We start from the raw sequence: 13,846 nt of genomic DNA on the forward strand, positions 1-13,846 counted from the left end.
AAGCTAGAAATGTCTATTGCTCTTAGCACTTTCTCAGCCACTGGAGAAGAATTGTCTCCTTCTTGCCACAAAAAGTTACTCAAAATGGAATATCAAATTCTGGCTGATATTGTGGCGAAGGCTATATTAGTCAAAGCTGGCACGTTCGACAAGTTAACAAAGGAGAAAGTTCAAGTGATGGCTGCCATCACTAAGGGAACTAAAGTGGATTGGAGTCATTTCATATTCAGAATCATGAAAGACATGGTCATCAAGAAAAGTTCTGGATTTGCTGTTCAGATCAGTACAATGCTCAAGGATATTGGTTTCGCTTTTACAAGTGAACATGATGTTGTTTCGGTAACAATGATTGATGCTGAGAATGTACTCGCTTTAAGGCCCAAGCCAACCGTGGCTGAATTTGTTGCCTTGAAAAAGGAGATTGGAGAGACTCTTTCTGAGACTCAGAAACCTCAACGAAAGATTAAAAGGAAAAAAGTGATCGTCTCTACTGATTCTGATAAAACAGTATCAGAAGAGTCTGCTGTTGATGTTCAACCATCCCTACCAACTCAAATCAAAAAGAAAGCACGGACAGTTCTTAAAATGAAGAAGACAGCAGTAATTTCTGAAATTGATAAAGTGCCAATCAGACATGTGTTTCCAGAAGTGGTTCCATCTGCACGATCCAATGCTCCTACTTCAGTGCAAGCTGCTGCATCTGTTCCAGCAACATCTACTGCTTCTACTTTCAGACCAATGTCTGGAATAGTGATTAGAGAACCAACAAGGGGGTCTTCTGCATTTCAACCCATTTTGCCTATTTCATCAACCGACAAAGGCAAAGGAAAGATGATTGAAGAACCACAACTTTTTGGACTCAGAACAACTGTGACCATAGGTGTTGATCTTCATTTGGCAGAAATAGAAAGCTCTGCCAATGATGACATGAATTTCTTTGATGAGTGGCACAAGGTCCGAATTTTTCATTCTTTTGCTTACTTCAAGACGAAAGGATCCTATGGGAAAATAATGAACGCTGAGAAGAGGGTCTTTCAGCTTGCCAAAATAGAAAATGTAATCGAGGCATTACGTAGAAGAAGCTACATCCTCGAACAGCTGAAATGTCAGAAGTTTGAATCGGTTCTGAAAATTCTTAAATCAAATTTTGATCCTACAATTCCTACTGCTGTTCAGGATCAAAACGTCATTCTGATTCTAACTGACAAATTGAAACAGATGAGTGAGCAACTTCTTGATCAAGAAAAGGGCTTTGGCGAGCCAATTTAATATCAAGTCGGCCTTGTTCCAGAATTTCCACAGATCCAGACAGTTGAGGAATGGACTACAGCTTCACCAAAAGCTTCTGTTCTCAGTACTCCTGCATCACCAACAAGGCCTCTTCAGTCATCATCTCTTTTGTCTGTGCATGAACTGGCTTCCGTTGAAGAAGTCATTGAGTCAATTGTTCCCACGTCCCATACTACTCAGGAAGCAGTTCCAGCTACTTCATTGCCACAATCACCCTCTCCAACCGCAGAACAACATATGGTAGAATCAGATGTTGTATCTCTTTTGCCAAATCTAGAGAAATTTTCTGCTGCTCATCAAGCTGAAATGAAAGTTCTTCTGAACCAGCAATCTGAACCCATAACTGCAGAACAATCAGCTTCACTACTGCCGTTGCTCCAACAAAAGAGAAATTGGTCTCCAACTTGGTTGCTCCTGATGAAGAGATTGTTCCTACCATAATTGCTGCCGAACCAAATGTCTCTGCTATTCCAGATGAAACCTCTGCTGACCCTGGTCCTTCTACTGCTGTGATGGACACCACTTCCCTCACCACCAATCAAGTCTCTACTGCACTGATTGTCACTGATCCTGTTCAAACTCTCACGAACACTCGCGATACTGAAATGATGCAACGCATGCTTGCGCGAACCCCCTCACCTGAATCAGAATCATTCAATTTGGAGTTTCAGATTGACGTTCTGCAAAGGGAACTCAATAACCTGTCTGATTTAGTCAAGCGGATGTCCTGTGAAAGCATATCAGAATTTAGTGGTGCTCAGCTCTTCAGAGAACGAATGAGCAAAACATATATATAAAACGGCGGAATCCGTGGAGAAAATGCATGCTGAAACCATTGTTTTCAGACAAGCTGTATCGAGAAATTATAGTCACATCGTGCTTGCTCAAACTGATATAATAAATCGACTCACCGAGCATGATGATCTCATTCGATCATTTTCCACCTCCATGGAAGTAATGGATGCCAAGATTGATTCTCAAACTCAATCTCTCACTACTCTCAATGATCGTATCTCTACTCAAGCTCTGTATCTGGAGTTGTTAATCAATGGCATTCAAAACTTGTCTGGAAGAATGAATGATCTTATGGCCCATGTGATTGCCGCTGATGCCAAAAAAGGGGAAGAAAAAAACGAAGAGATCCATCTGAAGCAGAACTAAGGCAATCAGAAGCTGAACCTTCAGATAGAAGATTTCAGGATCCTCAAGATGAAGAAGTCATTTACAGGGACATTGGAACTTATTGACAATTTACTGTGTTAATTTCATTGATATTATCCTTTTGCTAACTGATTATCTGTTATTTAACGCTTTCCTACTGTTTAGGTTTTGGCATCACCACAAAGGGGGAAATTGATAGACATAAATTAATTGTGGCGATGAAAATAAAAACCAGCAGACCAGCAGCACTCTTTAAGAAAACAGTAGACAAAAAAAAATCAGAAGCTACTGGTCTAGTAAAACAAAAGCAGTAGAAAGGATAGAAAAACAGAATCAGTAGAAGATGTTGCCTAACGTGACTACTTTAAATGTTACCGTTAAAGTAACCAAGTACTAGTATTAATTGCAGCATTAAATACTATACGGAGTCGTTTAATTCACTTTACTGAGTTTAGTATAAAACAGGACTGATTGTTTTATAGCTTTTCTGCAGGAACCTTTTTTTTGGTAATAAAGCTGACTATATCAGAAATCTGAAGACATCTTCTGATCATAAACGTTGAACTCAGTCGCTTATATATACATGGAACAAACCCTTACAGAAAGAGAACTCTACGCATAATATCTTTTCAAGGATCAACGCTATTTCACTCAACGAGACAACCTCGAAATTCCTTGATAACTTTGAGTTCAATACAAAGAAAAGTAGCACGCGCTTCATAGCAAATATCTGATCTTTTGAAGATCATCTTGTGCTACTGATTCTTACACTCTTCACAATCTTTTACAACAGTTATACTTTATCAGGAAGAGCTTGTAATCTGAAATGAGTATTTTCAGAACCTTTTGTATCACGTTCTTTTTGAGTCGAGTAACTAAGAGTTTCAGTAGGCAAAGGTGTAAGTCCTTCTGAAGTGGGTGTGTACAAGAGTTGTACTGTAATATCCAAAGTCTTTTAGTTATACCTTTTGGAAACAGGAGAAGGGGAGACGTAGAAGATTTCATCTTCGAACTTCCATAAACAACTACTGCCTACTGTTATTATTGTCTTTCACTTACTTCATCAAATTGTTTCCGCACCTATAATTGTAATCTAGGTGAAGGTATAAGCAACAAGATAAACTACTATCTCTAACAGGATTTTAGTACCTCATCAAAAGAAAAGAAAAACGAGTAGAGTTTATTCACCCCCCCCTCTTAACTCAACTTCGATCCTCAACAAGATTGTCCAACATTACCTTCATTTAAAGAATGTCTCCATGAACAAGCAAATTATGTTAACAATTATAAAAAACCAATACTAGATCCTTTTTCACCATCATATAATCTTGGATGGAAAAATCATCCTAATTTTAGTTGGATGAATGATAATAATGCACAACCCTCACAACAATATTTTCAAAATAACCAAAATCATCAATGTTATATACCTTATGTTACACCTCCAAGAAAAAAATTTGAATATGTAATTCATGCATTTATCCAAAAGCAAGAGTACTAGCAATATTCAAAACAGTCAATCTATGAGTGATTTGAAAGAAAACTCTTGCAAAATTTGCATCTGCTCTTAATATTCATGAAAAAGGAAAATTTCCATCTCAACCTCAACCTAATCCTAAAAATCAAAATCAAGAATTAAAAAATTAAAAAATGAAAAAATTGATCAAATAAAATATATTATTACCCTTAGAAGTGGTAAAATAGTTAATGATCCATATAGTAATGAAAACAAGGATCATTTAAATTCACAGAATAAGGATGATAATCCTGATACTTTTGAGATGATGATACCTTAAATTCTAAGAATAATATGGTAAATGATAAATCATCTGAAATAGTAAATGAATCAAATAAACCTCCACCATTTCTTCATGCATTAACAAATCATAAAAAACAAAAAAATGATTCTGATATCTATGAAGTTTTTAAACAAGTAAAGATAAATATTCCATTATTAGATGATATTAAACAAGTACCTTCCTATGCAAAATTTTTAAAAGACTTATGTACTGTGAAGAGAAAATTGCATGTGAATAAGAAAGCATTCTTGGCCGAACAAGTAAGTTCTATTCTTCAAAACAATTCTAGTTTAAAATATAAAGATCCTGATTGTCCAATAATTTTATGTATTATTGGAGAAAATAAAATTAAAAAAGCTTTGTTAGATTTGGGAGCAAGTGTGAATTTACTTTCTTATTCAGTTTATGAAAAACTTAATTTAGGATAATTAAAACCCACTTCTGTTACTCTCTTACTAACGGATAGGTCAATCAAAATACCTAGAGATATTGAAGAAGATGTATTGGTTCAAGTTGATAAATTCATATATCCTGTAGATTTTATTGTTTTGAATACACAACCAATAGAAGTACATAATAAAATTCCAGTAATATTGAGACGAACATTTCTAGCAACTTCAAATGCTTTAATTAATTGTCGAAATGGAACAATGAAATTGTCTTTTGGACATATGACTCTAGAACTTAATGTGTTCAATTTATGTAAACAACCAAGTATAAATGAAAATGAATATGATAATGAAATAGAAACAATTGTGGAAAAAAATATACAAGAAGAAAATCAACAATCTGAAGTTTTTTCAATTGAAAGTTTTGAGTCTGAAAATAATTTTAAAGAAGATGATAATACAAAACTTGAATTAAAAGTTTTACCATTAGAATTGAAATATGTATTTCTTGGTGAAAATAAAACATTCTCTGTTGTAATTTCTTCCGCTCTTTTACCAAATCAAGAAGAAGATTTAATTAAATTACTTAAAAAATATAAAAATGCAATTGGATGGACTTTTAAAGATATAAAAGGTATAAATCCTTTAATTTGCACACATAGAATTCACTTGGAAGAAAATGCTAAAACATATCATCAACCACAAAGAAGGTTAAATCAACATATGAAGGAAGTTGTTAAGAATGAAGTATTAAAACTATTAGATGCTGGAATTATCTATCCAATCGCAGATAATAAATGGGTAAGTCCAACACAAGTAGTACCTAAAGAGTCAGGCATCACTGTTATAAAAAATGAAAAGGGAGAGTTATTACAAGCAAGGATTCCTATCTAGTTGGCGTATGTGTATTGATTATAGAAAATTAAATGATGCAACTAGAAAAGATCATTTCCCACTACCATTTTTAGATCAAATTCTAGAAAAAGTAGCAGATAATTCTTATTACTGTTTTCTTGATGGGTATTCGGGGTATTATCAAATACCTATATCATTAGAAGATCAAGAAAAAACTACTTTTACTTGCCTTTTGGAACTTTTGCATTTAAAAGAATGTCATTTGGTTTATGTAATGCTCCGGCTACATTTCAAAGATGCATGTTAAGTATTTTCAGTGATATGAATTGAAGAATTTGTAGAAGTTTTTATGGATGATATAACTGTTTTTGGAAACTCATTTGAAAATTGTCTTAAAAATCTAGAAGAAGTATTAAAAAGATGTGAAGAAAAAAATCTTTTTTAAATTGGGAAAAATGTCATTATATGGTTAAATCTGAGATTGTTTTAGGACATGTGATATCTGAAAAAGGAATTGAAGTTGATAAAGCAAAAGTTGATGTTATTGCTAATTTAACATCACAAAAAACGGTCAAAGAAGTTCGATCATTCTTGGATCATGCAGGATTTTATAGAAGGTTTATAAAAAATTTCAGTATAATATCTAAACGAATCTCAAATCTTATAACAAAAGATACACAATTTGAATGGACTCAAAAATGTGAAAATGCTTTTAAAAAAAAAATATTAATCTTTTAGTTACATCACCTATTTTACAACCTCCAGATTGGTCTTTACCATTTGAATTAATGTGTGATGCAAGTAATTATGCTATAGGAGCTGTGTTAGGACAAAGAAAAGAAGGAAAACCTTATGCAATCTATTATGCTAGTAGAACCTTAAATAATGCTCAAATAAATTATTCAACTACTGAAAAAGAATTACTTTCAGTAGTATTTGCATTAGATAAGTTTCGATCTTACTTAATTGGTTCTACTACTATTGTTTTCACTGATCATTCTGCCGTAAAATATTTATCAAATAAACAAGATGCTAAGAAAATATTAATACGGTGGATTTTATTGTTACAAGAATTCGATATTATAATTAAAGATAAAAAAGAAAAGAAAATGTTGTAGCCGATTATTTATCTAGAATAATGACTGAATCATCTCATAATGAAATACCAATAAATGAAAATTTTCCAGATGATCAGTTGTTTTATGGTACTATTATGCCATGGTTTGCTAATATTGTAAATTTTCTTGTGACAAATAAAATGCCTTCTCATTAGAATTCACAGGATAAGAATAAACTCTTGATAGAAGTTAAAAAATTTTATTGGGATGATCCTTACTTGTTTAAGTATTGTCCTGACCAAATTTTTCGACGATGCATACCTGACAATGAAGTAGGTACTGTTATTAAATTTTGTCATTCTGAAGCATGTGGAGGTCATTTTTCATCCAATAAAACAGCTACAAAAATCTTACAATGTGGATTTTATTGGCCGTCTTTATTCAAAGATACGCATTTATTTTGCAAATCTTGTGAAAACTGTCAGAAGATGGGATCAATTTCAAAACGAAACATGATGCCTTTAACTCCAATCATAATTATTGAAATATTTGATAGTTGGGGATAGATTTTATGGGTCCATTTCCATTATCTTTTGGATTTACCTACATTTTAGTCGCTGTTGATTATGTTTCAAAATGGATTGAAGCAATTTCATGTAGAACTAATGATCATAAAGTTGTTATTAAATTTTTAAAATAAAATATTTTTAGCCGATTTGGAATACCTAGAACAATAATTAGTGATAGGAGAAGTCATTTTATAAATAAATCATTTTCTTCTTTGTTAAGAAAATATGGTATTACACATAAATTTTCTACGCCATATCATCCTCAAAGTAATGGTTAAGTTGAACTTGCAAATAGAGAAATCAAACAAATTTTAGAAAAAACTGTTAATCCAAATCGAAAAGATTGGTCTTTAAGATTAACTGATTGCATTATGGGCATATAGAACTGCATTTAAAACATCATTAGGGATGTCACCATATAGGTTAGTTTTTGGTAAGCATTGTCATTTACCGGTTGAACTTGAACATAGAGCTTATTGGGCAATTAAAGTATTTAATATTAATTTAGATGATGCATCTAAATTAAGAAAATTGTAATTAAATGAACTTGAAGAATTAAGAAATGATGCATATGAAAATTCAAAGATTTATAAAGATAAAACTAAAGCCTTTCATGATAAAAATATTATGAGAAAGTCATTTGAATTGGACAAAAAGTTTTACTCTATAATTCTCGTTTGCATTTATTTCCAGGAAAACTAAGATCGAGGTGGTCAGGACCATTTATAGTTAAATTTTTTTATCCTCATGGTGCCGTTGATATTGAAAATCCTAAAAATAATGACGTGTTTAGAGTTAATTGGGCAAAGACTTAAGCCTTTTTTATAGAAAATGAAATTCTTAATGATGAGTATATGCCTTTATATGATCCACAATAGTTGTTTGATATTTTCATTTTTTTTGCAGATTCTAGTTCATTTCCCGTTAAGTGGCGGATAACGGTACTCCATGACTGTTTAAGTCGGTTTCTTCAGTTTTTCCAAAATAATTGAAATATATATATTATATTAATAATAATAAAAATTAAAAAAAATTAAAAAATATGGATGCGTGTATTATGAATCTTCATAAATATTTTGCTTGTTTACCTGATAATGCACTGAAAAAAATATATAAAGCTAGATGTGAGCGATTAAGATTGATGATGTCTTATGGCATACCGAATGATGTCCGTTTGATAATTGAAGCAAAAGTCCGATTGGTTGGGGAAGCAAGTGAAATAATAATAAGACATATTCCAAGATTTGGTAAAAGCACATATGCCAAAAAGCGAAGAGCCTAAACGTATAGGTGGATGTTATAAATGTGCAAGGTGGACTTGTAAAGGGAAATGCAAAAATGTTGGAATGACATCAATGAATAGAGAAGATTTATTCATTAAGAATGGTCTGAGTAAAAAGCCTTTGGATAATTTTCTAGAGGTTCTTGATACGCATTCTAGTGGGTACGTGCAAAATGAACTTCTTAAACTATGGTGACAATTCAACATGAGGAATATCAATATGGACGGTTGAATAAGCCTTACAAAGATCCTACTGTTGCAACACATATCTATTTTGATAAGTAATATATATATATATACACAATTTAGTCTTGGGAATCTGACGTTAAAAGACCATGTTTGCCAATTTATAAGAAAATTGGATGGGAAGCATATCCTCGACTCATAGAAGGCGTTGAAGCCGTTACTGAACGTAAAATAAGAGGAAGATGTGAGCCACAATCACAACTACGCTGTATATATGTGTTTTAATTTTATGTCATTTTTTTTCTTTTATTAATAATAATTTCCTGTTCAAATATTGACTTTTGTCATGGTACGCTTATAAATTCATATGCTGTGATCTAACAACTACAGAAAACATATTTCTAAAAATGTCAACATCCACGATCAGTAAAATAAAAAATATTCGTGTATTTTGTGGATCTAGTGCAGGAAAAGATTCAATTTATGATAAAGTAGCAGAAAAGCTTGGCATAACACTTGCTAAAAAAAAGATTCATTTGATATATGGTGGTGGTGAAGTTGTTCTCATGGGAAAAGTTGCAAAAGCTGCGCATGCAGGTGGAAGTGAAGTCTTAGGCATTATTCCGATTACCTTAGCCAGTCTTACTGGACCAACAATAGGTGAAGAAATGAAAGTGGACAATGTGTATGAACGAATTACTCAAATGATTGAACATTCAGATGCTTTCATTGCTTTGCCAGGAGGTTTCGGTACTTTAGAGGAAATATTTCATACTGTTTGCTGGGTACAATTAAATATCCATCATAAGCCAATTGGTTTGTTAAATATTAACCACTATTATGATAAACTGTTATCCTTTCTTGATGATTTTGTGGAACATGGATTTCTTTCATTAGCTTCACGAAGGATGTTAGTTTCTGCTATAAGTGAAGGTGAACTTATTGATTTACTACAAGGATTTTGTCATGAACCAGATCCATTCTTATCTCAACTTAATTGGCCAACATCCAAAAGTAAGAAAATAAAATTCATGTAATGCTAAACCTATGATTCAATGGTATGTTTTAATGTTTTTTTTAAGGTATGAATAATTTCTTCTTCTTCTTCTCCTCTTAGTTTTTTTATATGAAAATAAAAATATATACTTATATATAGTAATAATATTAATAATTTTTAGTTCAATGTCGAGTAAGGTGTCAGTAAAATGCACCTGAGATGCATTAGTTAATAATTAGTGGAAAATCACAATACACTATATTTTAATATTCATTATATTCAAATTACAGACTACAAAAAAAATTAATTTTTCATATGTATCAATTTATACATATATATATATATATATTTTGATCAATTAATATAAAATGTATAATAGCTGTGTTTATTTATTTATATATATAATTGTGTGTGCTTTCAAATTAAATAATTTCTAAAATTTTTATGAGAATATAGTTAAAAGATATGGTTTGTATGGTTGTTGTTAGAATTAAATTTATTGTGGAGATGCTAAGGAAAAAACCAGTAGATGTTGGATTAGTACAAAACCAGTAGAATCAGTAGATGTTGTAAACCAGAAGTACTTGTATCGCGCTAAAACCTGCTTAAATAATTTCTTAGCTAAAACCAGAACTAGAAGGATACAAAATTCGAAATATACACTAACAGAATCTTGCGTATCTCAAAGTCTCTAAATATTACCGTTGATCTATTAACGTGATACCAGCATCTTCATTAAATGCCATTAAATGCTATACAAGAACATTTAAGACGATATACCATTTTTGGTATGAACTGCGACTGATTACTTTTAATGTATTCTGCAGGGTCCATTTTAAGCAATAAAGCTGAACCACCAAAAAGAAAAGAACCGTTCAGTTTTTGAACGTTGAATAGAGCCTATATATGGAGATGAAGGATTTCGTGAAGTAGCACGTAGCATTGAACAAAAATCTGAATTGAAAAACATCATTCAAGCATTGTTAGAACTTTCAGTTATCTAAAGAGCTCAAACACTCAAAAAGCAGCACACGCTTCATTGCATACTCTTGATCATTGATATCATATTGTGCTAGCTATTTTTCGTCATATCTTCTCAAGCTATTCACTTCACTATTTCATTGATAGAAGAATTTGTAACTGAAAAAGAGTCTTTTCCAGAATTTAAGATCATTCAAGAAGTTGAGTTGTAAAAATAAGAGTTTCAATAGGCGAAGGGCAAGTCCTATTGAAGTGGGTGTATACAATTGTTGTGCTGTATTCACCAAAGTCTTTTAGTGATACCTTCTGGAAACAGAAGAAGGGGAGACGTAGAAGATTCATCTTCGAACTTCCAAAAACAAACCTTGTGCTATCTACTGCTTTTCGGCTTTATCATTTTTCACCCACTAACCAACAGATCGTTTTCCGCACATTATCTTGTGATCTGCTGATCTTTATACTTGAACAAGAATCGTTAAAATCTCTAACAGGATTTTAGCACATCATTCGAAAAGAATTTAATATGTTGGCCGTTGAGTTTATTCAACCCCCCCTTCTAAACTCAACCCGATCCTCAACAAGTGGTATCAGAGCAGAGTTATTCTTGTTCTGAAAAATATTTAATAGACATGGCTCATTTCAGCAAAGTTCCAATGTTCTCAAAAGAAGATTTCGATGATTGGAAAATCAGAATGCACGCTCATCTTGCGGCTCAAGATGATGACATGTGGTATGTCATCACTGATGGTCCATTAAAGATCTTAAAGCCAAATCCAACTATTGCTATCACCGAATGTGCACGTCAAATGCTTGAAAAACCAAGATATGAATGGACAAGTGAGGACAAGAAGAAAGCCAATCTTGACAACGTTGCGAAGGACATTTTATAGAAGACACTCGACAAAAATACCTTTAGCAAAATCAAGATGTGCCATACTGCCAAGGAAATCTGGGAAAAATTAATTCAGATCTGTGAAGGAAACGAAGAAACAAAGGAAAACAAACTGTCTGTAGCCATGCAGAAGTTTGAAAATATGAAGATGAGGGCTGGAAAAACTATGAATGAATTTTATGAACGATTCAGCAGCCTCGTCAATGAACTCTCAGCTCTTGGGAAAGAATTTGGCAATAGAGAAATTGCATTAAAGGTAATGAGAGGCATACCCAGAGAATGGGACGTCAAAATAATGGCAATGAGAGCTTCCAAGGATCTCAACAAGTTAGAACTACACGACTTGTTCTCGGATTTAAAGGCATATGAGTTTGAACTTGAAGTTCGAAGTGGAGAAGAGCCCTTAGCAAATCCACCAACCAAAGCTCTCGCAGCTACTGTCAACTCTACTACTACAGTTGCTCCAAGCTCATCTTCTGCTACTGCTTTAGAGAACACTTCTGAGAGAAGTGCTGAACAAATAAGCAATGACGCAATGTCATTATTTGTTAAGAAGTTTTCCAGATTCATGAGAAAGAATCATAGAACATTTCAAAGTCCCAACCGCAATTTCAAAAAGGAATCATCACCTAGTGATATGGCATGCTTTAACTGTGGAAAAGTTGGACACTTCATTGCTGATTGTCCAAAACCAAAGAAGGATGACCAGAGAAAGAAGGGTGTCAAACGCAATGATAAAAAGACCAGAAGAGACAGGAAGGCAATGGTTGTAGAAGAAAGTAAGTCCAAATGGGCAGACTCAAGTTCTGAATCTTCTGGTTCTGAAAGCCATTCGAGTGAAAGTGATGAAGATGAGATCAAATTTCTGATGGCAAATACTGATTCAACCTCGACATATGGAGAGGTATTTGACTTTGATTCTGATGAATTTACACGCATTGAGTTAGTCAAAGAAATACACGACATGGTAGAAGAGTATTCTAGACTTTCTCAATCATTCGAGGAAGTTAAGATCGAAAATCAGGACATAAAAGATCAGAACAGTAAGTTAACTTGCTTGCAAGTAGACAGCTGTAATGATTTACAAGTTGAGATGAGTAAATTAAAAACGGAGAATGAAAGAGCAAAAGCAGAATACCAGAAGATGCTTTCTGAAAACCAGAAGTTATCACTATTGGTAAATGTTTGGAACAAGTCCTCTATTTCACTGGAAAAGATGCAAGAATTACAAAAACAATCTGGAGACAGGAGTGGTCTCGGATTTTGTAATAATGAAAGCACTTCTGAAACGAATACTAAGCCAAAACTGGATATGTTCAAAGGGAAGTATATTCACTTTGTGAAATCCAGTGTGGTACAGAAATCAGAAGTACCTACTGCTTCAGTAGAAAGGAATGTAAATCAGATAAACAAAAGGATGCATTATGGTCTGGGTTATGTTGAACCTAAGGAAAAAGTTGACCAGAGTTCTAGAATCAGAAGAGGATTCAACTCAGGAAGACAACCTCCTATGAAGGTTAAAAACTACCAGTACTACAATTCTAGACCTGTTCAGAAGAGATACAGGCTAGACAACAGAAACAGAAGGGAAGAACAACATACTAAGATGCACAATGTTAGAAACAACAGACCCTCTGTTGCACACACCTCCATGGATACCCGAAGTATAAAAATTGTACAAATGTGGGTTCCAAAGGGACTAATAAGGCTTGGACCCAAATAGATTGGGTACCAGATACTAAAATTTGTGCTTGCAGGAACAGGTGAAGAAAACCAAGATCAGTAGCTCAACATGGTATTTGGACAGTGGATGTTCAAGACATATGACTGGACAGAAAAGTCTACTATCAGAAGTAGTAAGTTGTGCTGGACCAGAGATAACCTTTGGGGATAACTCAAAAGGTAAAACCGTGGGTAAGGGTAAGATTATCCATGGTAATATCACTATTAAGGATGTGCTCTTAGTTGAAAATCTTTGTTATAACTTGATCAGTATTAGTCAATTATGTGATAATGGATTTTCAGTAGCATTCCAGAAGCACACTTGCACAGTTAAAAATGCTGATGATTCTACTGTTATAACCGGAGTAAGAAAAGGCAACACCTATAAAATCTCATGGAACATAGATCATATCATTGCTCCTACATGTTTAGTTGCATCTCTAAGTAATAAACACTGGTTGTGGCACAAAAGATTGAATAATCTAAATTTTAAGTATATCAACAATCTCAAAAAGCAGAACTTAGTCGATGGATTGCCAGACATAAAATTTATTAAGGATCATGTATGTTCTGCATGTCAACTTGGTAAGCAAGTAAGATCTAGCTTCAAAAATAAAGGCAGCAAATCATCCTCAAGATGTTTAGAATTATTACATATGGACTTA

This window comes from Primulina tabacum, chromosome 13, assembly GCF_025594145.1.
Source record: "Primulina tabacum isolate GXHZ01 chromosome 13, ASM2559414v2, whole genome shotgun sequence".
Taxonomy (NCBI): domain Eukaryota; kingdom Viridiplantae; phylum Streptophyta; class Magnoliopsida; order Lamiales; family Gesneriaceae; genus Primulina; species Primulina tabacum.